This window comes from Triturus cristatus, chromosome 2_2 (genome assembly GCF_964204655.1).
Source record: "Triturus cristatus chromosome 2_2, aTriCri1.1, whole genome shotgun sequence".
NCBI lineage: Eukaryota > Metazoa > Chordata > Amphibia > Caudata > Salamandridae > Triturus > Triturus cristatus.
Window position 1 is genome coordinate 464,863,326 of NC_140582.1, and position 26,675 is coordinate 464,890,000.

Below are 26,675 nucleotides of genomic sequence, written 5' to 3' on the forward strand. Positions count from 1 at the left end.
CCCTCCCTCCTGGCTTGTCTGTTCCATTGTAATGCCCCTGATCCGTCCCTCCTGCCCTTTATGGTCTGTTATGCTGCAGCCTTCTCTCCTGTCTGTCCATTATGGTCAGCTAGCTACCATTGCCTCTTGCCCCTCTGTTCTCTGTTGTCCATGTGCATGGTCCTGTCCCCTCCCTCTTGCTTTCTATGGATTGTTGTGCTGCACTCCCGTCCTGCATGCCCTGTGTGGTGTATTGTGCTGCTGCAAACCCTGATGCCTGCCCTGCAGGGTCAGTTTGGTGCACCTCTCCATGTCTCTCCTGTCCTCTGTTATCCAAGTCCATGTCCCTATCCCATTTCCTTCCATGATCCAATGTACCATACTTGCGAACATTTTGAACTTGGTAAGAGGGAGATTTTGAAAAAAACTGGGGTATTGATTTTCCCCTTTGAGTTACATTGAAAAAGAGGATATTGTAGACAGGAGACAGATCAAATAAAGCCCATTTGAGCTTAAAAACATTGGACGTTTCCTGGCTGTATCGGGTCTGTTGGCATGTATGGTTGTACTACCATTGCCTCTTCCTTCTGCCCACAATGGTCTATTACATTGCCACAGCCTTGAAGGAGGGTAGATTTTGTATCACAGGGGGCCCCTGGCCCGTTCTGTCCACACCTGAAGTATGAGACCCTTGTCCTTGCCCTGCCAGCCGCATTTGTAGGCCGTATTAAATTGACCAGCGGGTCCTGTGTTGCTATATAATTATCCCGAGACATCCTTACCACTCAGCCAGCATAAAACCCCTGTGTAGGCCCTTCTTTTCAATATGTAGGCCTCTTTGTTAAATTGACCATAGCTCTGCAATTTTAGTGTATAGCAGTCTGAAGGCAGGTCTGCGAGGCCTTCTGCTCCAAACTAGTAGCCCCCACCCTACCCGAGTGCTCTGTGCTCGGTATCAAAGTTCAACATCCCCCTGAAGCTGTCGACATACAGTAGGCTGCATCCTGGACTGGTACTTGCTTCCTGGGCAGGTTTCCCGCTTTTAAGGAAGTGGCAACCGCAGAGCGTCAAGTTAGGAGAACTGAGGAGATTTTATACATGAATATATTGAATTCCTGTACAATACCCATTATTTTCTGCTTGCTCTATGGAACTTACGATAAGCGATTGGCCTGAGAGACTGACCTTTTCACCCAGTCCATTGTCAGCATTAAGTGGGTAAATGACGAAATGTCTGGTAAAATCTGCAGACGAAGCTTTTGGGTAGCATACGTAGGTAGATGTAGCGTGCAAAGGAGCCCACAAAATGATATAAAAAGGGAGCACCCACAGATATCGACGGACAACCTCGCCGTCTGTATGTAGGTTAACAGGCTGTGCAGGTTTTCCCCAAGAACTGGGAGCTCTTGTCTTCCTTTGCTTAAAATGTCTTGCTCTGCTTTGCTTGAAGTATCTTATTCTATTTTACCTATATGAAATGTCATGTTATGTTTAACCATTGTTCTCTTTACTTTTGCATTTAAAAGATGTTGTATTGTAATTGCAGGAATGCTTGCTCTAAGAGTAAATGTGAGTGTCCCTAGGTAACATTTTCCTTGGTGTAACTTGTTTCTCATGATGCATTTATAGATGTGTTTTCTCTCTCTCTCTGTCAGTCCATTAATTGAGATACAGAGAATATCATGACAGCTGTATGATTATCTGGATTCTGTATTTTGTACTTTATGTCTCTATTCTGCGGTTTCTTTGAAGTTGCATCTTCTCATTAAACTGCCATTGTATTCTGCCTCCAATTCCATGTCTCATATGTCTGTTTTCTTCATTTTTGGAGCAAGCGTTCCTAGGCACCCCGGCTCAAATTAAGGTGCCCCTTTTGTCCCTGACTCACTCTCCTGCTCAGTTCTGTGGTGGCTCCCGGGGCTCTGGGGACCGCCCCTAGCTTCCTTGACCCGTAATAGATCTTCCCTCCAACAGCCTCTCTTGCAAGTCCTGTATTGTTGGTTTGTTGCCCCTGCCCCCCTTTCCACTGCCCTCCATAGTCTGTTGTGCTTCCACGGCCCTTCCTGCCTGCTCAGTGTGGTTAAATTGTTGCCTTTGCACCCTCCTACCTGCCTTCAATTTTCAGAGTCCGTGCCCCTGGCCTCTGCCTCTCAACAGTATCCTAATGAACAACTAGATTGCTAACATTCTATATTTATTACAAAAGTGTGGAACGCCTGACATCATCTTAATGTAATCAAAACTGTAATACCTAGAGCATTCCTTTAGAAATTACATATATGAGAGGGTCTTATTGGCTTCAAAATTATGGTTAGTGCTCTAAAAGACTAAAATAAGGACATATTTTCTGAGTTTTCAAATAGCGACAAAGCACTTTTAAATTATTTGTTATCTTTATGTTTTTTTATCTAGTTGACAACTTGATTAAATGTTGCACATAGGGGAGAGGATGTGGTGTTACTTCCAGAACTGCAGACTTTGCAACTGGGGAACCAGGTTGAAGTTTCTGCTTCAGCTCGACATTCTGTGATTCTGGTCAAATCACTTAGTCTCCCCATGTCTACAACCAAAATGAATTTGTTCTTGTGTGATGTAACCAATGCTCATGTAAAGCACTCCAATACCTGACAAGTCTGCACTATATAACACTGCAAAAACACAAAATAATAAGTGTTTTGCACACTTCTGTCATTGGGCTATATTTGGGCTATATCTGGGTGATTTTGGGCTACATTTGGGCTCTTTTGTCTCCGGTGGCCATCTTGGGAGATTTATTTGTTATGAAGTTTCCTAATTTCCTCATGTACTGCAGTCTCCTCAGTCGGAAATGCTTTCAGTTTTTTACTTTGATTCCATCATGAAGGTATTCAGATATGTCACACATTTGCCATAAATTCTGAATGTTAGCACTCTAGTTGCTCATTAGATCACTTTTGTAAAACTACTGTTCACCATGGAAGTCTGCTCCTGGTATTAAAAGTGCATGTTTCAGTCTGCATGTCAGAATTTTTTAATGAAATAGAAGAGGATTTGAGAAGTCACTCAAAATGTGCCCTCATTTTCTTTCTTCAGCATTAATCATAATTTCTATGGCAAAATGAACCCCCTCATTGTGTTCCTTTTTAAATTAAATGTTTTAAGTGTTACCAGTTTATTCCAATCAAGATGGCTTCAGGTGTGCCATACTTTTGTCATAATGAAGACAGTAAGTGCTCTAGTTGTTTTTAAGAACATTCTTGGACATTCTGTCATTGGGCTATACTTGGGCTACATCTGGGTGATATTTGGGCTACATTTGGGCTCTTTTGTCTCTGGTGGCCATCTTGGGAGACTTATTTGTTATGAAGTTTCCTAATTTCCTCATTTACTGCAGTCTCCTCAGTAGGAAATACTTTCAGTTTTTTACTTTGATTCCATCAAGAAGGCATTCAAATATGTCACACATTTGCCATAAAATCAGAATGTTAGCACTCTTTTTGCTCATTAGATCACTGTAGTAAAGCTACTGCTCACCAGGGAAAACTGCTGCTGGTATTGAAAGTGCATGTTTCAGTCTGCATGTCAGAATTTTTGAATGAAATAGAAGAGGATTTGAGAAGTCACTCAAAATGTGCCCTAATTTTTCTTTCTGCAGCACTAATCATACTTTTTATGGAAAAATGAACCCCCTCATTTTGTTCCTTTTTAAATTAAATGTTTTAAGAGTTACCACTTTAATCCAAGCAAGATGGCTTCAGGTGTGCCATACATTTATCATAAGTAGGACGGTTAGCGCTCTAGTAGTTCTTTGGAACACTCTGGAAAGCTGCAGTAGAACACAAAGGAATCAACTGACAGTCTCTGCCCTTGTTGGATGTACATGTTTTACTGAGAATGTCAGACTTCATTCTCACATGACTGAGAAAGATAATGTGAATTTACAGAAAATAAGCTCTCAGTTTAGCTTATAGATCACCTTCCAAACCTCTGTGGTAAAAGCATGAGAAAATATTTTTCTCTCAATCATGATATCCCAGCAGAAGGCTTTTTCACATGGTGAAATCACCTTAGAACATACCACAATTCCTAAAATGAGTATGGTACCATCAACAAATGATTTATAATGTAACTAAAGTCTTAAAACCTTCTATTAACTGCAATGCTTTTTAATGAGGTGCTATCATGTATATTGGTCCCAAGATGGCTGCCAACACTTCTTGGATGAAGTGCTGACAGCCAATCAGATCTCAGGATGAGATGTGTGGTTAGGCTCCGCCCACATATATATATTGATTTAAATGCTATTTTCTCAGGAACTACTGAACAGATTTACACCAGACCTACAAAAGGCACTTCCTTGACCTGAGGACTACCTCTCTGCCAAATTTCAAGTAACTCTGTTCAGCCGTTCGGGCTGTAGCTGTGTCTAAACGTCCTATGGAAAAATGCATGGGAAAAACGCGTTTTGGGACCCCCCTTTTTTCTCAGCCCCCGCTTGACGAATCCCCCCGAGACTTTCAGGGTAGGAGCGGAGCGTAGCGCCCCACCTATTTTGAAAATTTCGCGAGGATTCATCGACCGGCGCCAAAGTTATTCCAAATAGAATGTTGCGGATTTCCTATGGAAACAGGGTCCTAACTATAACTATCTACTGGCGACCGCCAGTAGATAATATATATATATATATATATATATTACCTACTGCCAGTCACCAGTAGGTAGTTATAGTTAGGACCTATTTTCCATAGGAAATCCACAACATTCTATTTGGAATAACGTTGGTGCCGATTGACGAATCTTCGCAAAATTTTCCAAACTTTTGGCCAGCTCCGGTCCGCTCCTATCCTGAAAATTTCACGGTGACTCATCAAGCGGGGGCTGAGAAAAAAGGGGGGTCCCAAAACACGTTTTCCCCATGCATTTTCCCATAGGACCTGTTGACGCAGCTACAGCCCGAACTGCTGAACGGAATTACACCAAATTTGGCAAAGATGTAGTCCTCAGTTCAGACTCATGCCTTTTGCATAAATGGTGTAAATCCATTCAGTAGTTCCTGAGAAAATTAGAGTTAAAAAGATAGATATATCTGGGCGGAGCCTAACCACACATCTCATCGTGAGATCTGATTGGCTGTCAGTACTTCATCCAAGAAGTGTTGGCAGCCATCTTGGGACCAATATACATGATAGCACCTCATTAAAAAGCATTGCAGTTAATAGAAGGTTTTTAGACTTTAGTTACATTGTAGATCATTTGTTGATGGTACCATACTCATTTTAGGAATTGTGGTGTGTTCTAAGGTGATTTTACCATGTGAAAAAGACTTCTGCTGTGATATCATGAATCATGTTTGAGAGAAAACTATTTTCTCATGCTTTTCCCACAGAGGTTTGGAAGGTGGTCTATAAGCTAAACTGAGAGCATATTTTCTGTAAATTCACATTACTTTTCTCAGTCATGTGAGAATGAAGTCTGACATTCTCAGTAAAACATGTACATCCAACAAGGGCAGAGACTGTCAGTTGATTCCTTTCTGTTCTACTGCAGCTTCCCAGAGTGTTCTAAAGAACAACTAGAGCGCTAACAGTCCTACTTATGACAAACGTATTGCACACCTGAAGCCATCTTGATTGGAATAAAGTGGTAACTCTTAAAAGATTTAATTTAAAAAGGAACATTTCATCAAAAAATTCTGACATACAGACTGAAACATGCACTTCCAATACCAGCAGCAGACTTCCCTGGTGAGCACTAGCTTTACTACAGTGATCTAATAAGCAACTAGAGTGCTAACATTCTGAATTTATGGCAAATGTGTGACACATCTGAATGCCTTCTTGATGGAATCAAAGTAAAAAACTGAAAGTATTTCCTACTGAGGAGACTGTAGTAAATGAGGAAATTAGGAAACTTCATAACAAATAAGTCTCCCAAAATGGCCACCAGAGACAAAAGAGCCCAAATGTAACCCAAATATCACCCAGATGTAGCCCAAGTACAGCCCAATGACAGAATGTCCCAGAGTGTTCTAACGAACAACTAGAGCGCTAACAGTCTTACTTATGACAAAAGTATGGCACACCTGAAGCCATCTTGATTGGAATAAACTGGTAACACTTAAAACATTTAATTTAAAAAGGAACACAATGAGGGGGTTCATTTTGCCATAGAAATTATGATTAGTGCTGAAGAAAGAAAAATTAGGGCACATTTTGAGTGACTTCTCAAATCGTCTTCTATTTCATAAAAAAATTCTGATATGCAGACTGAAACATGCACTTTTAATACCAGCAGCAGACTTCCGTGGTGAGCAGTAGCTTTACTACAGTGATCTAATGAGCAACTAGAGTGCTAACATTCAGAATTTATGGCAAATGTGTGACATATCTGAATACCTTCTTGATGGAATCAAAGTAAAAAACTGAAAGCATTTCCTACTGAGGAGACTGCAGTAAATGAGGAAATTAGGAAACTTCATAACAAATACGTCTCCCAAAATGGCAACCAGAGACAAAAGAGCCCAAATGTAGCCCAAATATCACCCAGATGTAGCCCAAGTATAGCCAAATGACAGAATGTCCCAGAGTGTTCTAACGAACAACTAGAGACCTAACAGTCTTACTTATGACAAAAGTATGGCACACCTAAAGCCATCTTGATTGGAATAAAGTGGTAACACTTAAAACATTTAACTTACAAAGGAACAAAATGAGGGGGTTCATTTTGCCATAGAAATTATGATTAGTGCTGCAGAAAGAAAAATTAGGGCACATTTTGACTTCTCAAATCCTGTTCTATTTCATAAAACAATTCTGACATGCAGACTGAAACATGCACTTTGAATACCAGCAGCAGACTTCCCTGGTGAGCAGTAGCTTTACTACAGTGATCTAATGAGCAACTAGAGTGCTAACATTCAGAATTTATGGCAAATGTGTGACACATCTGAATGCCTTCTTGATGGAACCAAACTAAAAAACTGAAAGTATTTCCTACTGAGAAGACTGCAGTAAATGAGCGCTTACTGTCTTACTTATGACAAAAGTATGGCACACCTGAAGCCATCTTGATTGGAATAAACTGGTAACACTTAAAACATTTAATTTAAAAAGGAACACAATGAGGGGGTTCATTTTACCATAGAAATTATGATTAGTGCTGAAGAAAGAAATATTAGGGCACATTTTGAGTGACTTCTCCAATCCTCTTCTATTTCATTAAAGAATTCTGATATGCAGACTGAAACATGCACTTTTAATACCAGCAGCAGACTTCCGTGGTGAGCAGCAGCTTTACTACAGTGATCTAATGAGCAACTAGAGTGCTAACATTCAGAATTTATGGCAAATGTGTTACATATCTGAATACCTTCTTGATGGAATCAAAGTAAAAAACTGAAAGCATTTCCTACTGAGGAGACTGCAGTAAATGAGGAAATTAGGAAACTTCATAACAAATAAATCTCCTAAAATGGCCACCAGAGACAAAAGAGCCCAAATGCAGCACAAATATCACCCACATGTAGCCCATATGTAGCCCAATGACAGAAGTGTGCAAAACACTTATTTTTTGTGTATTTGCAGTATTATATAGTGCAGACTTGTCAGGTATTGGAGTGCTTTCCATGAGCATTGGTTACATCACACAAGATCAAATTCATTTTGGTTGTAGACATGGGGAGATTAAGTGATTAGACCAGAATCACAGAATGTTGAGCTGAAGCAGAAACTCCAACCTGGTTCCCCAGTTGCAAAGTCTGCAGCTCTGGAAGTATGTATAGGTATACTTATGTATGTATAGGTATACTTATATAGCGCAATGACTATCACCCGACGGGCATCCTGGCGCTTAGACTGTTGATGGAACCTGCACGATAAAAAACAATCCACTGCGTAAGAAAATTACGCCACTCTTGGAAAAAGATGAGTTTTCAGGGCTTTCTTGAAAGAGGGGAGATCTCCCATGCTCCTCAAAGCCAGCGGTATAGAGTTCCACAAGGTTGCTGCTGTAAATCTAAAGGACCGGCCTCCCAGCCGAGTCCTCAGGATTTTTGGAACTACCACCAGGCAAGCTGTAGCAGAGCGGAGAGATCTAGACGGGATATACCAAGAGAACATGTTCTGTAAAGGAATGGGGCCTTGTTCATGAAGAGCTCTAAATACCATACAGAGGGCTTTGAATTCGATCCGCTGAGGGACCGGCAGCCAGTGGAGGTCCCTAAGCGCAGTAATGGAGGAATCCACACGCCGGCGTGACAGAGCCAGCTTAGCCGCACAATTCTGCACACGTTGCAGTTTACCCACCAAGTCGCAGGGGCTCCTAGAAGTAGTGCGTTACAGTAGTCTAGTCTACTTAAGATGGTACTCCGCACTACCTCTGGTCTTGCCTGCGCTGGGAGTAGAGGTAAAATTTTTCTTAACGTGCGAAGCAGCACCATGCACGTAACCACTGTTTTATTAACAGAAGCATCCAGTTGAAGGTTGGAGCCGAAGAAAACTCCCAAATTCCGCACACAGTCTGCTGATGAACTGGTGCCCTGAAAGGATGATGGCCAGAAATTCAATGAAGAGGCCTGGGGGTGCGGTCAGTTGAGCAGTGTAGAACCTCAGTTTTTGAACTATTAAATTGCAAAGAGTTGTGACACAGCCAATCTGCCGTGGAAGTCATGCAGCGATGAAAGATCTCTTGTGACACCGGCTCCTTACCCTCAAACGAGAAGATAAGTTGGGTGTCATCCGCGTAGTTGGTGACTGCGATGCCAAAAGACTTTATCAGCTTGATCAGGGGGCGGAGATAGAGATTGAAAAGAATAGGACTGATGGCTGACCCTTGAGGCACACCCTGACCAACCCTCCTAATAGTAGATTTAAACGGTGGAAGGGCCACTACCTGGTGTCTGTTATCCAGATAAGACGTCAGCCAATCAAGGGCCAAGCCAGTCACCCCCACTTCCTCCAGCCTCCTGAGCAAGATCACATGGCTGACCGTGTCGAACGCGGCCGACATATCGAGCAGCACTAAGAAGGCTGCCCGGCCTTGGTCGGCACGCGTCCTAAGGTCATCAAGCACAGTCACCAATGCTGACTCTGTCCCATGGGCTGGTCTGAATCCAAATTGAGCAGCATCCAGGCAAGCATTCCTCTCCAGATAGCTTGAGAGATGTTTTGTGGCCCATTTCTCCAAGATTTTAATTGGAAAAGGAAGAAGGGAAATGGGCCTGTAGTTGGCAGGGCAAGAAGGGTCCAAAGTTTCCTTCTTAAGAAGAGGGGACACCACTGCCAGCTTCCAGCAGTCCGGTACTCGTGCAGACCTGAGGGATTGACAGCAGGTCGCAAATAATGGCAGGAAGAGTTCTTCCCAAAATAACTTCCAAAATGTATGGGGAAGTGGGTCAAGGGGAGAGCCAGAGGAGACGCTATCAGCCAGAGCACTAAATTCCTCAAAGGATGGAACCGGAAAGCTGTTTAGACGTGCTGGACCGACATCACCCCCCATGACCGATGTCAAAGTGGGAATAGGCAAGGGCTGAGTAACGGAACTTGATGAAATAGCGAGATTGTTCAAGATGGTAGCAATCTTCTCCTCAAAGGCCAATGCCAATGAGTCACACAAAGATTGAGATACAGGGACATCATTAGCAGTACAGGCGGGGCGTGAGAGATCCTTGACAATTTTAAACAGCGCCTGAGATTTATTTGCCGCCGACAATAGGGAGTCCTCTAGGAATTTAGCTTTGGCACATTTAATCTGTGCTTTATAGGTTGCCAGGGTTCGCTTATAACAAGCTCTATCAGATTCCCGATACTGTTTCCTCCAGGCACGCTCCATCCTCTTGCACTGGAGTTTAGCTTGGAGCAGTTCCTCTGAGAACCATGGCATAGCAGGAGTGGGCTTGTCTCTAATTTTTCGCAAGGGGGCTAATGAGTCAAGCGAAGCCACAATTCGTTGACTAAGCATTTCATAGCTCGCGTCCACACTGTCTCCTAACGAAAAACCCATCGGAAGTAAGGCAGGCAGAGTGGACTGCTTCACAAGCTTGGACCATTGTCTACCCACCCTAGCAGTGCCTAAGCTGCCTTTCTTCATAGAGGCTGCGGGAAGAGAAAGGGTGAAATGAACCAACGCATGGTCTGTCCAGCATTGAGGTTGAGTGTTCTGAAAAGCTACATTCCCTACATCTGCAAAAATCATATCTAAAATATGACCTTTTGAATGGTAACTAACTGTTTCAGCTGTACATTACTACAGGCCTGCTCCAGATCTTTAAAAGCAGAATCCATTGGTCCATCAGGCCATAGATTGAAATCTCCTAATACCAGAAGTCTGGTGTGGGAGTTGAATAAATCATGGATCAGGTCAATGAGCTCTGTTACCTCTGATAAGGAGCCAGCCGGAGATCTATAGCACAACAGGCCAGAGTATAGGGCTCCTCCCTGACTGTTTAGGGAAAAACCCAGTAGTTCGTAGCCCAAGATTGCCTTGGTATCAATCTGGGAGAGACATAAGGAGTCCTTAAAAATTATGCCAACTCCACCTCCCCTGGCTCCCACTCGGGGTTTATGTTTGATTTTATAACCTGGAGGGCAGGCTAAGCCTAGATCCACCATACTATCTGCTCTGGTCCAGGTCTCTGTCATGAAAAGTATATCGATATGTTCGGACTCGATAAGGAGCACAATTTCCTCGTGATGTTTACAAAGTGATCTAACATTTAGTAGACCGCAAGACAGTGTTTCTGGGTATCTGCTAATGTTATGAGGTTTGGACAAGGGTTGAGTATTGGCGCTGGGGTTCAATCTTAAGAGTTCCTCACGGGAATAGGTAAACTCACCCGTGAACGGAGGAGCAGCATTTTCCCCGTCCGTCGCATTCCGTGCGCGAACGGGCGCAAACGGGCTTACCTCTGGCGCACCTCCGGCGCGACGCTGCGCGCGACCATAATGGCCTTTAAATAGGGTGTGGTAGGCGGTGCTCGTTTCAACTAGAGCGCGGCCTCGGACCCGTCTTAGGCGTCTCAGCCCTACTCTCAAGATGGCGGACGGGATCGTGAACGAATGCAAACACCCAAATGGTGAATGGTGTTGTCAAAGTTTTACGTGCAGGCAATGCGGTCAGTGGGGGGAGCAGGTAAAAGATTTTAGTGACGACACAGCAGCAAATATACAATTTTTAAAGCAAGTATACAATTTTTAAACAACAAAACTTCACACTCTATTTTTATCAGCAGCAATAATTTTAAAATCACAGCGTAGCGTTAGCGCAGCGGTCAGTCTATTGACCGCGCGCCTACCAACTGGCCCCTAAATACCATTTGCTAGGCGGTGCTCGTTTCAACTAGAGCGCGGCCTCGGACCCGTCTTGGGCGTCTCAGCCCTACTCTCAAGATGGCGGACGGGATCGTGAACGAATGCAAACACCCAAATGGTGAATGGTGTTGTCAAAGTTTTACGTGCAGGCAATGCGGTCAGTGGGGGGAGCAGGTAAAAGATTTTAGTGACGACACAGCAGCAAATATACAATTTTTAAAGCAAGTATACAATTTTTAAACAACAAAACTTCACACTCTATTTTTATCAGCAGCAATAATTTTAAAATCACAGCGTAGCGTTAGCGCAGCGGTCAGTCTATTGACCGCGCGCCTACCAACTGGCCCCTAAATACCATTTGCTAGGCGGTGCTCGTTTCAACTAGAGCGCGGCCTCGGACCCGTCTTGGGCGTCTCAGCCCTACTCTCAAGATGGCGGACGGGATCGTGAACGAATGCAAACACCCAAATGGTGAATGGTGTTGTCAAAGTTTTACGTGCAGGCAATGCGGTCAGTGGGGGGGAGCAGGTAAAAGATTTTAGTGACGACACAGCAGCAAATATACAATTTTTAAAGCAAGTATACAATTTTTAAACAACAAAACTTCACACTCTATTTTTATCAGCAGCAATAATTTTAAAATCACAGCGTAGCGTTAGCGCAGCGGTCAGTCTAGTAACACCACATCCTCTCCCCTAGGTGCAACATTTAATGAAGTGGTCAACTGGATAAAAAAACATAAAGATTACAAATAATTTAAAAGTTCTTTGTCGCTATTTGAAAACTCAGAAAATATGTCCTCATTTTTGTTTTTTAGAGCACTAACCATAATTTTGATGCAAATAACACCCTCTCATATATGTAATTTCTAAAGGAAATGCTCTAGGTATTACAGTTTTGATTACATCAAGATGACGTCAGGTGTTCCACACTTTTGTAATAAATATAGAATGTTAGCTATCTAGTTGTTCATTGGGATACTGTTGAGAGGCAGAGGCCAGGGGCACGGACTCTGAAAATTGAAGGCAGGTAGGAGAGTGCAGAGGCAACAATTTGACCACACTGGGCAGGCAGGAAGGGCAGTGGCAGCACAACAGACTATGGAGGGCAGTGGAAAGGTGGGCAGGGGCAACAAACCAACAATACAGGACTGGCAAGAAAGGCTATGGCAACATAATAGACCATTGTGGGAAGAAGGAAGAGGCAGTGGTAGTACAACCATACATGCCAACAGACCCGTTTCAGCCAGGAAACGTCCAATGTTTTTAAGCTCAAATGGGCTTTATTTGATCTGTCTCCTGTCTACAATCTCCTCTTTTTCAATGTAACTCAAAGGGGAAAATCAATACCCCAGTTTTTTTTCAAAATCTCCCTCTTACCAAGTTCAAAATGTTCGCAAGTATGGTACATTGGATCATGGTAGGCAGAAGGAATTGGGGTAGGGACATGGACTCGGATAACAGAGGACAGCAGGGACATGGAGAGGTGCACCAAACTGACCCTACAGGGCAGGCATCAGGGTTTGCAGCAGCACAATACACCACACAGGACATGCGGGACGGGAGTGCAGCACAACAATCCATAGAAAGCAATAGGGAGGGGACAGGACCATGCACATGGACAACAGAGAACAGAGGGGAAAGAGGCAATGGTAGCTAGCTGACCATAATGGACAGACAGGAGAGAAAGCTGCAGCATAACAGACCATAAAGGGCAGGAGGGACAGATCAGGGGCATTACAATGGAACAGACAAGCCAGGAGGGAGGGAATAGGGGTCTGCACATGGAAACAGAGGGCTGGGGGCAAGGGGGCAGGGCAGGAGCAGCAAGATGACTCTGGAGGTCAGGCAGGATGGGCACTAGAAACAAGACACACCATGGAGAGCAACAATGAGACTATGATGGCATACACACAGACCATATAGGGAAGGTGGGAGGGGGTCAGGGGCAGCTAGCTGACCACACAGGGAAGGTGGGAGGGGCCATGGCAGCACAGAAGACCATGTATGGCAAGTGGGAGGGTTAGTGGCAGCACAATGGCTATGATGGGCAAGAAGGAGGGTGCAGGGGCATGCACAAAGGACCATGGAGGATAGAAGGGAGGGTCAGGACCTGGGCACAGACAAGAGAGTTCAGGGGAAGGGGCCTCACAACAGACCGCGCGGGGCAGGCAGGAGGAGCAGTTTCAACACAACAGACCAGGGAGGGCAGAAGTGTGTGGCAGTAAAATGGATCATGGAGGACAGGAGGAAGGGGATAGGGGCATGGCATGTGGACAGGCAGGGTGGAGGTGGCAGGGACAGGTTACAGTCATCTGACAATGCTAGGCAGGTGGGAGGGGAGTGGAAGCTCAACAGAACACTCAGAGTAGATAGGAGTGGCAGGTCCATGGAACATGGTGGGCAAAAAGGATGGAGCAGGGGCATGCACAAAGACATCGGAGGGCAGGGGGAAGGAGAATAGGGGCAGCAAGCTAAGCACAGAGGCTAAGCAGGAGGTCAATGATGGGCCATAGAATTGGGCAATGGAGGGCAGGAGGAGTAGACTGGTACATCATACTAAATGGAGGGCAGGGGCAGCACATCAGACCATGCATGGCAGGAGGTAGGAGGCTAGTCCATGGATTCAGACAACAGAGGATAGGGAGGAGGTGGATGGGGCAGCAAGCTAACTGTTCAGAGAAGGTGGGTATTAGGAACTTTATTGTTTTTAAAATGTGTGTCTGTGCGAACTACTAAAAATATGAACAAGTATGCAGCATAATCTCACTTTTATTCAGGAAGAAGAGGACGTTTGTGACTGTGACTCCGCGCTCACTTGGCAGAAACTCCCTCTGACCCTCCACCCCCCCATCGCAAAATGTAATGCCCGTGAAAAGGGTAGGTGGACTCAGTGTTATATAGAACATAGTCCTGAGAACACAATTAAAAATGAAAACTAGATATAGTATATGGTATAAACTATGCACCATAAAGTGTGATATAAGATGAACCGGGGCGTGAAATATAATATGCAATACATTGTGCGCAGTGACAGATTCATTGGAGAGCGCGAGATAGCACAGGCACTAGCGCGTGCTATGCCATATGCGCCTTGAAGTGTAATATGCACAGGGCAGTGTTGTGTAACCTAACTAGTCTCTAAAGTTGTAATATAAAATATGTGCTGGGGAGTGTAACGTTGCATATGCACTGTGACAAATATATGGATCCCAGATTGTAATATGTATGGCATAGCGCTGTACGTTATAACATAGGCATCGAGGAAGGCACGTTAGATGGGGCAATATAACCTGTGCAAAGGCAAGTGTGGCATGACATATTCACGAGGGTGGTGTTACAGTGCACATGGGCTAGAGAGTGTCATAGCATACGCACTAGCTGGTGGAATACAACACAGAGGTGTGTGGCACTCAGCGGGCACTGGTGGGTGTAACACAGCATTGGGCTCAGGCAGGAGCACGCTGTGACTCTCAAGTGAGGTTCATCTCCTTTCCAGAGAGTAAAATAAAAAGTATTACACATCCGGCGGTGGATGTGGGTTTTATTAACCGTGAGGGGGGTTTCTTGCATAGTTTTGTCGAATTTTTGTCGAATCCCCTTTGAATGGCTTGGTGTGCGTGTGTATTAAATGTGCCCGTCAATAGCTACCCATGTTTGTATAAATAAACGACAAGGGTGTCTACTTGGAGAGTACCCACCGGCGGGGGCGCCGGGATTAGGCACGGTAGGGCGTCAGACACGTCAGAGCTTCACTAGCTGTGTAAATACATTCCACGTGGATTCATCGTATGCATAGTCGCCTTTTAATGAATATCACGCAAATCGTCATGGTGATAGGTACATACGGTTTGTCCAGCATGTCCTAGGTGTTTCTATAAATATATATATTTTTTAAATAATAAAAAACAAAGGCCGGCCCCGGGGGATGGGGTCCCCGGGGCCATAAGTGGCCTGAGGAGGGGGGCAACGTAGCCCCCCTCCTAAAGAATTAAAAAACAAAATGGCCATGACCCGGGGGTCGGGGTCTCCGGGGCCGATTAAGGCCTTGGGAGGGCCAAATTAATTTTTTTCAACAAAAAAAATTAGGGTGCAGGCCCTGGGGGATGGGGTCCCCAGGGCCAATAAATTAGAAAAAGAAGGGGGGGCCACACAGCCCTCCTAATTAAAAAAAATAAAATGAATAAAAGACCGGCATCGCGCCGGAGGCCACGCCCCCTCCTTGCAGCACTCTGCAAACGCGCTCCCTGGCCAGTTGTAAGTTGGAGAATTAATTCCCCTTCAATACTGAGGGTCCCTGAGGGCCAACTAGCCCAACAGGTATCTCCAGTATGCGCCAGGGAGCTGCGTTGCAGACAGGTGTTCTGAGGCCCCGCCCCTTTTTACACCTCTATGCAACGCAGCTCTGTGGCGCTTACTGGAGGTACCTAGTGGGCTAGTTTGACCCTAGGGACCCTCAGAATTCAAGGGGACTTAATCTCTCAACTTAGAACGGCCACAGGGCGCGTTTACACAGTGGTGAAGGGAGGGGACGGGCCTGAGGTGACGTGTGCAAACACGCCCTGTGGCGCGTTTTAAATTGGGGAAATAATTCCCTTTCAATCCTGAGGGACCCTGGGAGTCAACTAGCCCACCAGGTGCTCCCAGTAAGCGCCACTGCTCTGCGTTGCAGAGAGGTGGTGCAGGCCATGCCCCTTTTTACACCTCTCTGCAATGGCGCTTACTGGACGTACCTAGTAGGCTAATTTACCCCTAGGGACCCTCAGGATTCAAGGGGACTTAATCTCCCAACTTGTAAAAACGGCCACAGGGCGTGTTTACACAGTGGGGAAGGGAGGGGACGGGGCCTGAGGTGACGTGTGAGAGGTGGTGCAGGCCATGCCCCTTTTTACACCTCTCTGCAATGGCGCTTACTGGACGTACCTAGTAGGCTATTTTACCCCTAGGGACCCTCAGGATTCAAGGGGACTTAATCTCCCAACTTGTAAAAACGGCCACAGGGCGTGTTTACACAGTGGGGAAGGCAGGGGACGGGGCCTGAGGTGACGTGTGCAAACACGCCCTGTAGCGCGTTTTAAGAGGTAGTTTTAATCCCCTGCCCTATTATATACTAGGGACTTACAGAGGAGGTCATGCTAATCACAGGGGGACCCCAACGCATAGTGTTCCCTAGTGTATGTAGGTGTTTTCACTGTATTCTGAGTGTCTTTTAACATAGCACTGGCTCTAGGACTGGTTAGTCAGACTCAGTTACCACCAGTATCCGTCTGAAAAAGTTGAGGGTACAGGATGATTTTGCAACAAGGCTTCTTTCTGCTCTTCTGTTTGTTCTTGCTGCACATTATCCTTCTTCCTGTACTTTTCTTCGTCTTTGAGGACTTCTGTTGCTTCTTTCTGCATTCCTTTTTTTTCTTTCTGTGCGTTTTTTCTTCTTTCTTCACATGTCCTATCTCTGTAGGCATAGTTAGGAATTAGCATTTAAAAAACCTTAGAAATTCACTGAAAAAACCATAGGTTTCAGGGGCGTTATAGTTAGCTGGACTTTTCACTCATACAAAACCATTGAAATTCCCCCGTTATAGTTAGTTCAGCTATCTATAACTCGCGTGCCCGCAATGCACTGCTGATGACGTCACATATTACATCACTCATGACATGGTCAGTGACATCACTCATGACATCACTGATGACATCTCAAATGACAAATGACAGCATGTCTTTGATGATATATCACCTGATGGTGAACACTTCATTACTTTTTTGTAAAGGTTCTCAGTCTCTCATAGACAATTTACAATTGAGATGTTAGATGTTGCTCACATGACTCATGACATATCCAGTCCCCCGAAGCTGAATCAGCCATTGTGCCTCCGGATTGCCGGTGCCACAGTCATTTGTTCCAGTCCCTCGCCTGCCTAAAATTCAAATGTTGCACACCCCACAGGCTTCAGTATGGATTACTGGCAACCTCCAATTCGATAATTGGCAGCAGTGGCTGACAGGATAGCTCTCTTTGATCCTCGGCGGTTCATGCAGTGTTAAATAGACGCTCCAAGTCTCACCCATAAACTGCTGAACTCACGGCGGGTGCCATTCATCTCAGACGTGTGGGTAAGTCACGTTAAAATATCAGGCTCCAAGAAAGATGCAAAGCGCTCACGGGACACGTTTCAGGTAGATTTATTCAGCAAATGCATTTCGGCATCAAGCCTTCCTCAGTGCTGATCAACTCGGCATTCGGCATTACACAGATTTTGAATGCATAATCCCAGGATTTTATTGGAGGAACACAAAGTCATGGGCAGCAACGAAGGACTCATTAGGTTGAGGTCATGATACCTCTCTCCCTGGCGGCCATGACAGCATGTCTTTGATGATATATCACCTGATGGTGAACACTTCATTACTTTTTTGTAAAGGTTCTCAGTCTCTCATAGACAATTTACAATTGAGATGTTAGATGTTGCTCACATGACTCATGACATATCCAGTCCCCCGAAGCTGAATCAGCCATTGCGCCTCCAGATTGCCGGTGCCACAGTCATTTGTTCCAGTCCCTCGCCTGCCTAAAATTCAAATGTTGCACACCCCACAGGCTTCAGTATGGATTACTGGCAACCTCCAATTCGATAATTGGCAGCAGTGGCTGACAGGATAGCTCTCTTTGATCCGCCCCAGATGCATTTCGATCGTCACAGCGATCTTGATCACCTGTTATATATATAACTTGGATTCCAATCCTGCTGCAGTTTTTCTTCCGCCAACAAAACGGGTACAGACCACGGTATGCGTGCACAAATTAGTTTATTCTCTGACAGCCATTACGCGTTTCGGCTCTTGCGAGCCTTGTTCACATGACATCCGCTACGTCAGTTAGTAATACTTTTAAAGTGACTGGTGCAAGGTGAAAACGTGCAAAATACACAAGCATAGACATAGACAACATATAGTATATACATTCTCCTGTATAGTCTTTCTTTTCTACGGCAACGCTTCGTGACTCCACGTTTTGATGATCGGTCCATTGTTGCACTCCATGTTGGTATTTTGGGTATGCTATAAACTTGGACATTTATCCTATTTTGAATTTATAATACACATGAATGTGTCATCACATATTTCTACTCAACAGGCGTTTTAACAGATAAATTCTAATGAGTCACTGGGTTAGACGGTTCAGGAAATGCATTGGTATTATGAAGCTAGCAAGACATTGGTCATATTCATGACCTATACATTTAAATATCATATATAAAATCAATAAGACCACTATAAATATCAGTATAAATATATATGTGAATATGAACATCAATGTTAAAATCAACATGAATATATGAATATCTATATAAATACATTATAAAATCTAATTTAAAATACAATCCCAATATTGCTAAAATTGCATCATTGTCTTAAAACCCAAGCCGTTTGCAGTCTTTGTCTTGTGTTACGTTTTACTAAAGTGCAGGTGTGAAATACTGTGGTTATCTGTGATCATCTCAATACCGGTACATACTTTGTAATTTGTTGTATATGTTTTTTGCTGTATTTTTTTGTCTGATATTTCTCTTTACTTTTCTTTCCCTTTGTTGTTCCTGGTTTCAATTATAACCCATTATGAATTATTGCACCCTCTTGTATTGCCTCACATAACCTAAAGTGCTGTGTGATATAGTGATGAACCCCCCTGTGACCCACAGGCGGTCGCTCCTATCCCCTGCTGCTGCCTACGCCTGCTGCTGCCTACGCCTGCCGCTGCCTACGCCTGCCGCTGCCTTTCACCCACTGCAACCCCCGTTGGCGCCACTTACCTCCTTCCGCCGCTCTCAGGTACCGGCCTCCGCTCGCTGCCTGCTTGTTTTTCTTCTTTTTCGCCGTTTCCGCCGCCACTGCCCCGGTCACTCTTTCCCCTCCTCCCGCTTCCCTGTTCCGGTCCCCGCAGTCCCGCCTCCCCTCACTGCCCATTGGCTACCCAGCCTCCCGCCTCCCTGCTGACCCTCCCTCCGGGCTCCTACTTAGGGATCCTCACCGCGCTGGTCAGTGTGACCCCCCTGTGACCCACAGGCGGTCGCTCCTATCCCCTGCTGCTGCCTACGCCTGCTGCTGCCTACGCCTGCCGCTGCCTACGCCTGCCGCTGCCTTTCACCCACTGCAACCCCCGTTGGCGCCACTTACCTCCTTCCGCCGCTCTCAGGTACCGGCCTCCGCTCGCTGCCTGCTTGTTTTTCTTCTTTTTCGCCGTTTCCGCCGCCACTGCCCCGGTCACTCTTTCCCCTCCTCCCGCTTCCCTGTTCCGGTCCCCGCAGTCCCGCCTCCCCTCACTGCCCATTGGCTACCCAGCCTCCCGCCTCCCTGCTGACCCTCCCTCCGGGCTCCTACTTAGGGATCCTCACCGCGCTGGTCAGTGTGACCCCCCTGTGACCCACAGGCGGTCGCTCCTATCCCCTGCTGCTGCCTACGCCTGCTGCTGCCTACGCCTGCCGCTGCCTACGCCTGCCGCTGCCTTTCACCCACTGCAACCCCCGTTGGCGCCACTTACCTCCTTCCGCCGCTCTCAGGTACCGGCCTCCGCTCGCTGCCTGCTTGTTTTTCTTCTTTTTCGCCGTTTCCGCCGCCACTGCCCCGGTCACTCTTTCCCCTCCTCCCGCTTCCCTGTTCCGGTCCCCGCAGTCCCGCCTCCCCTCACTGCCCATTGGCTACCCAGCCTCCCGCCTCCCTGCTGACCCTCCCTCCGGGCTCCTACTTAGGGATCCTCACCGCGCTGGTCAGTGTGACCCCCCTGTGACCCACAGGCGGTCGCTCCTATCCCCTGCTGCTGCCTACGCCTGCTGCTGCCTACGCCTGCCGCTGCCTACGCCTGCCGCTGCCTTTCACCCACTGCAACCCCCGTTGGCGCCACTTACCTCCTTCCGCCGCTCTCAGGTACCGGCCTCCGCTCGCTGCCTGCTTGTTTTTCTTCTTTTTCGCCGTTTCCGCCGCCACTGCCCCGGTCACTCTTTCCCCTCCTCCCGCTTCCCTGTTCCGGTCCCCGCAGTCCCGCCTCCCCTCACTGCCCATTGGCTACCCAGCCTCCCGCCTCCCTGCTGACCCTCCCTCCGGGCTCCTACTTATGACGCCCCTTCCGCGACCGCGCAGCGGACGCGCGCAGCGGGAGCGCCGATTGAGCGCCGAAGGTGCGCCAAAGGTAAGCCCGTCTGCGCCCGTCCGCGCCTGGACCGCGCCCAGCGCCAGACTCCCTGGTCCCCGCGCCCGCCAGCCCCCCCGCAGGATCTACGACTTCGCTACGCTCATCGCACTCAAAACCGCCCGAGCCCCCGGATGCTACCGAGCGTCCCCGCGACGCACCCATGGACCCTTCACCTGCCGATCCTGCAACTTCTCTTGCCTCCAAACAAGCACCACGCCCACCAAGACGGACAACAGCAACCACCTCAAGTGCATCCTGCTCAACACCCGCTCCGTCCACAGACACGCCGTGGAACTCTGGAACCTCCTCGACACCGCATCTCCGGACGTCGCCTTCCTCACGGAAACCTGGATGAACGACTCTTCAGCCCCCGACATCGCCATAGCCATCCCGGACGGCTACAAGATCATCAGGAAGGATCGCGTCAACCAGACCGGAGGAGGCATCGCCATCGTACACAAGAGCACCATTCGCATCTCGACTGACTCCATCGACGTATTCAACGCCGCCGAATACCTGCACTTCCAGATCCACACCGACCCCAAGACTACCCTCAGAGGCACCCTCATCTACAGACCCCCGGGACCACGCGCACAGTTCTGCGAAGACATCGCCGACTTCATCAGCCCTCACGCCCTCCCCTCCGCCGACTACATCCTCCTCGGGGACCTCAACTTCCACCTGGAGAACAACAATGACCACAACACCACCGCCCTGCTGGATAACCTCGCCAACCTCGGACTTCAGCAACTGGTCAACACCCCCACCCACTTCGCCGGCCACACGCTCGACCCACTCTTCTCGTCCAGCAAGCACGTCACCTTTAGCCACTCCACCGGACTTCACTGGACCGACCACAGCTGCGTCCATTTCAGCTTCAGAAAGAACACGGTCCACAATCACCCGAAGCAGGCTCCCCACAGAAACTGGAGCAAGATCACCGCCGACCAGCTCGCCACCTCCCTCAGCCAGAGCCCACCTGCCAGGACCACGGACCCTAACACAGCTGCCCTCGACCTCACGCAGTGGCTGACCTCCTGTGCCGACGACCTCGCCCCACTGAAGAACCCCCCCTCCAGACCCAGAAGCAAGAAGGCCCCCTGGTTCACCGACGAACTCAAGGACTCCAAGAAGGCCTGCCGCACCCTCGAGAAGGCCTGGCTCCTCAACAAGACCGCCGACAACAGAACAGCACTCAAACTCGCCACTCGCAGACATCACCAGCTCATCCGCACCACCAAGAAGAAATCTCTGCGGGAACGACTGGACAAGAACGCCCATGACAGCAAGGAGCTCTTCAACATCGTCAAGGAGTTCTCCAACCCCAGCACCGGCAACAACGACATCACTCCCTCACAGGACCTCTGCGACTCCCTCGCCTCGTACTTCCACCGCAAGATCGCCGACATCCACAACAGCTTCGACATTTCACCCCCGCACCCATCGGTTGTACCTTCGCGCCCCGCCGCCACCCTCCAGACATGGACCGAGGTGACCCCCGAAGACACGTCACGCATGATGAACACCATCCACTCCGGATCTCCGACCGACCCGTGCCCCCATCATGTCTTCAACAAGGCAGCCTCTACCATCGCACCCCACCTCCGAGACATCATCAACACCTCCTTCAACACAGCAACCTTCCCGGAGAGCTGGAAGCACGCCGAACTCAGCGCTCTGCTGAAGAAACCAACAGCGGACCCGACCGACCTCAAGAACTACCGCCCCATCTCGCTCCTTCCTTTCCCGGCCAAAGTCATCGAGAAGGTCGTCAACAAGCAACTGGCAGCCTTCCTCGAGACGAACGGATCCCTCGACCCATCACAGTCCGGATTCAGAGCCAACCACAGCACCGAGACAGCCCTCATCGCAGCCACCGACGACATCCGAGCCCTGCTCGACAACGGCGAAACAGCGGCACTCATCCTCCTAGACCTCTCCGCAGCATTTGACACTGTCTGCCACCGCACACTAGTCCAACGCCTCAACGACACCGGCATCCAAGGGAAGGCTCTGGAATGGATCATCTCATACCTCTCCGGCAGAACACAGAGAGTACGCCTCCCTCCGTTCCGCTCCGAGGCCACCGAAGTCATCTGCGGCGTCCCGCAAGGATCGTCGCTCAGCCCTACTCTCTTCAACATCTACATGAAACCCCTCGCTGCCATCGCACGCCAACACAACCTCAACATCATTTCCTACGCCGATGACACCCAGCTGATTCTCTCCCTCTCCAGAGACCCCGACACCGCCAAAGCCAGCCTGCACGAAGGGATGACAGACGTCGCTGAATGGATGAACATCAGCCGCCTGAAACTGAACACGGACAAGACAGAAGTCCTCATTCTGGGACCATCACCCTCCGCATGGGACGACTCCTGGTGGCCCCCGGCACTAGGCACCGCACCTGAACCGACGGACCACGCACGCAACTTGGGCGTCATACTGGATTCCTCCCTATCGATGACCAGACAAGTCAACGCCGTCTCCTCAGCTTGCTTCCACAACCTCCGCTTGCTCCGAAAGATCTTCCGATGGATCCCGACCGAGACCAGGAAGACGGTCACCCACGCTCTCGTCACCAGCAGACTAGACTACGGAAACACCCTCTACGCCGGTACTACAGCCAAGCTTCAGAAAAGACTTCAGCGTATCCAGAACGCCTCCGCCCGACTCATCCTGGACGTCCCCCGACGCAGCCACATCTCGTGCCACCTGAGAGACCTGCACTGGCTCCCTGTCAACAAGAGGATCACGTTCAGACTCCTCACCCACGCACACAAGTCCCTCCACGACCTAGGCCCAGGGTACCTCAACAGCCGCCTCACCTTCTACACGCCCACCCGCCGGCTACGTTCCGCTAACCTCGCCCTCGCCGTCGTCCCTCGCATCCAGAGAGCCACCGCTGGAGGAAGGTCATTCTCCTACCTGGCAGCTAAGACTTGGAACTCCCTACCCGTCCACCTGCGGATGACCCAGGACCACCTGGCCTTCAGGAAACAGCTCAAGACCTGGCTGTTCGAGCAGTAGCAGACCCCCTTCCCCAAGCGCCTTGAGACCCTTACGGGTGAGTAGTGCGCGATATAAGTTCCATGATTGATTGATTGATTGATTGATTGATGAACTCAAACTTTGCTTTAAAACCAATTTATAAAATATTTCATGGTTTAAAACTAATTTGATAAAATCTTTTGTCTTCACCATGACCAATATTCACGTGACAATTAGATGAATATGTGTTTGGTGGCTAGTTTTTCAGTTCAAGGTATAAATACCCTTGCAAATTATTACTTAATCAGTGATTCTCGTATTAAAGTAAATAGATGAATCTGTACATAGCATTGGGGGGATTGCTGGTTCTCTCATGGTGTGATGATGAAACTAGATTTTCTTGTATTAAATTTCAATGTAGGTGTGTATAGAGATCTTCTGATATATTCAAACCCGCTGGCCATCTGGAATCTAATTCCAAAATGTAGCGAGTTTCTAATTTTCTGAATTTTGCCTCCCTGTTCCCACCTCTCCTGCTTGGTGGCACAGCATCAATCAGAAAATACTTTGACCCCTCTGCCTTAGATCTGTGTTTGTCTTTAAAATGTCTAGCAACAGGGTAAGTATTGTCTTGGTTCTGAATGGCTCTTAGATGTTGGAGCACACGTTTGTGTGCCTGCAGGTTTGTGCTCCCAATATACTGCAGATTGCTGGGGCATTGGAGGACATAGATGACATGATCCGTTTTACATGTCATAGCCTTACTGATCTTGTGCTCCATGTCTCCAATAGGGGTTCAGTAAGTGCTCTTGTTTAACCCATGTTGGCAGGCTTTGCATGTTTTGCATATATAGAACCCTTTGTGGGTGCTAAGCCAATTGGTGCTTTCTAATATCTAAGGGCTTGTTTTCACCAGACTATCCCTCATAGAGCGTCCCCTACTGTGAGTGAAAGAAACCCTATTTGGTAGCAGATGTACTAATGGCCAGTTTTGTTTAATAATGGACCTTATTCTCTGTTCCTGTTTGCTGTATCCGATGATAATTCTGAACTTATTGTCTGCTTTAGGGATTAAAGTATCATCAACCTGGTTAGGATCTATTGCTTGGCTGATGCAGTTTCCCTGAGTAGATCAGCTCTATCTACCTTCATGGAGATCTCAATGGCTTTATTGATGGTTTTCATAGTATATCCCCACTCCCGGAATCTTTGCTTGCTGGCCTGTTGTGCCTCCTCTAAGTCCTCCTTCCTACTGTTAATTCTCCTGAGACTCAACATCTCACCATAAGGTATACTTTCTGCCTGGGATGGGAGATGCTGGCGTGTAAAATAGAGTTGCCAGCAGTCTCTTTGCAATACAGTCTTGTCTCTAATCTGTTGTTGAACACATACACCTGGGTATCCAGAAAATTTACAGACTCACTAATTATATTAGCTGTAAAGTGCAGGTTAATGGCATTGATGTTGATTGTATTGACAAATTCTATTGCAGTTTCCTTAGTGTCTTGCCAGATAAATCGTCAATAAATCTGAGACATAATTTGACATTATTGCAGACATAATTCTTCTGTACAGTACCTAGTACCAGCTCCTCCCACCAGCCCATGTGGAGACAAGCATAGCTGGGGGAGAAACTGGCACCCATGGCAACTCCGTGTGTTTGCTGGTACAGGGTGTTGTTGAACATAAACATACTGGGGCTCATTATGATGGCGGGTGGAGGCACCTCCGCAGTACTGGCGGTGGCAGAAAATGACATTTTCCGCACGCCAGCAGCAGTCCTCATGTCCACCATATTACAATGGGCAAACATAGCCCATTTGCCGTCTGCCGCAGTGCGACGTGGACCACCATAAAAATGCGCCTGCCACCGTGGCGGTGGGAGCCAATAGAGACCCACAGGCATGCGGAACGACGTCCGGACCGTCGTACAAATCACAATGCCCCAAACAGCCGGTCACACCGCAGCGGAGAAACCACCCAACCAGAGACGGCAGAAGCACAACAGCGGAGAGCGAAACCAGACTCCCAGTCCCCTCCACCTGGTACTGACCGCAATGGATCCAGCTTTACACGTCTTTCCGGTGCTGTACCTGATCCACTACCAGCAAATAATGCATCGTCGCGGACAATGCCGCAGGTACGCAATCACACAACTCCGCACACAACCACAACACACAACGCATGGGCTGAAATACGGTTCCTGTCCACACCAGACACACTGGTGGGGACAGGAATACACATCCACAAGAGTACCCACATATGTCCTACCTGTCATGAAATAACCCCTCCGCATCCAGGTCACCCATCAACCCCGAATTCAGAGCAATCTCCCGGTCACGTCACAGCAGCGGTGCAGATGCGGGAAAACATGCGCTCAATGTAGTAGGCAGGGCCAGCGCCAGGCATGGGCAGTACACAAAGATCATAGGGCCACACCTCTACCCTTCACACACCAGGCCCCCCACACCCATTAGAGGATATGCTGTGTGTCTTTCCTGTGCCCCCCTGCACAATTAACCATCCAGGTGTACCCAGACACTGCACCACACACACCAAACAACCAGGGAGTCTGTCTCAGAAGGTGGGGCTGAAGAGGAACACCCTGCACAGAAGCTTAAGGGCAGGTCAACCCTCCTTCCCACACCTACCCTGCACTCATGTCAAGCAAACTGAGACCAATCACAAAATGAACACTCACACTGCATATGAACATCCACTGAATTGTCCACACTGCCTGTCAAGTCACTCTGACACACCCCACACTGACGCACAGCCACATACACATACCAGATGTCAGCAGCAATAGGTGACAATAAATGGGATAGCCAAAAGTGAGGTGGACAGTGATGGAAAGCCATGGAGCAAGCCACAAAGCATGTGTACAACACATGCAAGAGAAGGAACATATCACAACACCCTTAGGCCATCACATCAGACATGGCTGGCACAGTGAGTGAAATTAAACCACAGTGACCTCTGTGCAACAACTCAAGGAGACAGCAAAGCAAGCCATGCATAGGCATAGTGATGATAGGAAGTGTCTGAAGTCAAACAGTGATCAGCCATGCATCTGTCACAACTTACTTGACATATGTATGTCATCAGCACAACACACATGGCTCATTGTCACAACCCATGACTGTAAAGCACAATTTGGATCCTTCACACATACCACTCCTCGACCCACCTCACACCTGCACCACTCAACACCAGTGTGAAACACACAGAATGGTG